This window comes from Condylostylus longicornis, unplaced genomic scaffold (genome assembly GCF_029603195.1).
Source record: "Condylostylus longicornis isolate FDR11 unplaced genomic scaffold, ASM2960319v2 ptg000354l, whole genome shotgun sequence".
In the NCBI taxonomy this organism is placed as follows: Eukaryota; Metazoa; Arthropoda; class Insecta; order Diptera; family Dolichopodidae; genus Condylostylus; species Condylostylus longicornis.
In genome coordinates, this window is record NW_026578316.1 from 5,001 (window position 1) to 7,500 (window position 2,500).

At 31.1% G+C, this 2,500-nt stretch overlaps 1 pseudogene; it reads left to right on the top strand.

Moving 5' to 3' along the window:
* Positions 1-160: 160 nt before the first annotated feature.
* LOC129616975 (5.8S ribosomal RNA) lies at positions 161-344 on the top strand (annotated as a pseudogene).
* The last annotated feature ends 2,156 nt before the right edge of the window (positions 345-2,500 follow it).

A 2,500-nucleotide genomic window follows, 5' to 3' on the forward strand; every position in this document is an offset into this window, starting at 1 on the left:
GTAATAACTTTTCTTGTATAAAACAGTTGGGATACGGATAAAAGGAAAGTTAGAGACATTCGCAGCACATAGATTATATTATTTATATATTTTAATATGTTTTAGAATGTATATATATTATCGATATATATCTGACGAAAATAAAAAAAAAATTTTATAAAACTCTAAACGGTGGATCACTTGGCTCATGGGTCGATGAAGAACGCAGCTAACTGTGCGTCATCGTGTGAACTGCAGGACACATGAACATCGACATTTTGAACGCATATTGCAGTCCATGCTACAGAGTATATAAATTTATTAAAAAATTTAATACTGCATGGACTACATATGGTTGAGGGTTGTAAGAATAATTTAATAAAGTTGCTTATAATATAATTTTAAATTATATTATTTATAGCACATGATATATTACTGGTAGGAATACCATAATATTAAAATTCAATTATATATATTTTACTTATATTATAAAATATAATAAAAAAATAAGTATATCCTAGTATTAATAAATTAGTATTAATACATTAAAGAGGAAAACTTATATAAAATTATATTATTTATAATATAAACAATACAGTAACTTATATATATTTAGTTTTCAACTAAAAAGAAAAATTAAAAATATTCTTAAAAACAACCTCAACTCATATGAGACTACCCCCTGAATTTAAGCATATTAGTTAGGGGAGGAAAAGAAACTAACTAGGATTTTCTTAGTAGCGGCGAGCGAAAAGAAACTAGTTCAGCACTAAAGGATTTTGTTTATACAAATATCCGATGTAGTGTATGGAATATCTATATTCTAATATGAGAAATTAACAGTCTAAGTCCTTCTTAAACGAGGCCATTTACCCATAGAGGGTGCTAGGCCCGTATGACGTTAATGATTATTAGAAGATATTTCCAAAGAGTCGTGTTGCTTGATAGTGCAGCACTAAGTGGGTGGTAAACTCCATCTAAAACTAAATATAACCATGAGACCGATAGCAAACAAGTACCGTGAGGGAAAGTTGAAAAGAACTCTGAATAGAGAGTTAAATAGTACGTGAAACTGTTTAGAGGTTAAGCCCGATGAACCTAAACATCCATGAAATATGAAAAATTCAACATTATAAATATTATATAATTATATAATAATGATGGTGTGCAATTTTTTCATATATGGACATTGCAATCTGTTAATAAATATATATTTATCATAAGATATATTTAAAAAGTTTATTTTATATATGAAAATTTATTTTCTATATAATATAATTTAAATATTATCGGATAAATAATTGACAGATAAAAAATCAATATAATGCGTAAATTATATATTATTATAATTTTATAATATTATATTAATTTATATATTAATATAATTATTATATGCATTAATATGATTAGCAATGCTATAGATTTAGGATACCTTCGGGACCCGTCTTGAAACACGGACCAAGGAGTCTAACATGTGTGCAAGTCATTAGAATTTATTTTAAATAAAATCTAAAGGCGTAATTAACTTAACTGTTAATATGGGATTAAATTATATATATAATTTTATATATATAATATCAATCCTGGGGCGTTCTATATAGTTATGTATATAAATAATTTTTAATTATTTTTTATACCTCTAACTAGAACGTACCTTGAGCATATATGCTGTGACCCGAAAGATGGTGAACTATACCTGATCAGGTAGAAGTCAGGGGAAACCCTGATGGAAGACCGAAACAGTTCTGACGTGCAAATCGATTGTCAGAATTGGGTATAGGGGCGAAAGACCTATCGAACTATCTAGTAGCTGGTTCCCACCGAAGTTTCCCTCAGGATAGCTGGTGCATAAAAATATTATATAAAATAATCTTATCTGGTAAAGCGAATGATTAGAGGCCTTAGGGCCGAAACGACCTTAACCTATTCTCAAACTTTAAATGGGTAAGAACCTAAACTTTCTTGAATGAAGTTTTAGGTTATGATATATTGTGCCCAGTGGGCCACTTTTGGTAAGCAGAACTGGCGCTGTGGGATGAACCAAACGTGACGTTACGGTGCCTAAATTAACAACTCATGCAGATACCATGAAAGGCGTTGCTTGCTTAAAACAGCAGGACGGTGGACATGGAAGTCGTAATCCGCTAAGGAGTGTGTAACAACTCACCTGCCGAAGCAACTAGCCCTTAAAATGGATGGCGCTTAAGTTGTATACCTATACGTCACTGTTAATGTAAATGATTTATATTACATTATTAATGTATATAAATTTAGAAACATTAACAAGTAGGTGGGTACAATGGTAGCGTAGAAGCATCTTCCGTAAGGATGTGTGGAGCTGCCATTGGTACAGATCTTGGTGGTAGTAGCAAATAATCGAATGAGACCTTGGAGGACTGAAGTGGAGAAGGGTTTCGTGTGAACAGTGGTTGATCACGAGTTAGTCGGTCCTAAGCTTAAGGCGAAAGCCGAACAAAATTTAAGGTTTTATCCCCATTGATAATATAAAATACCTTAAATT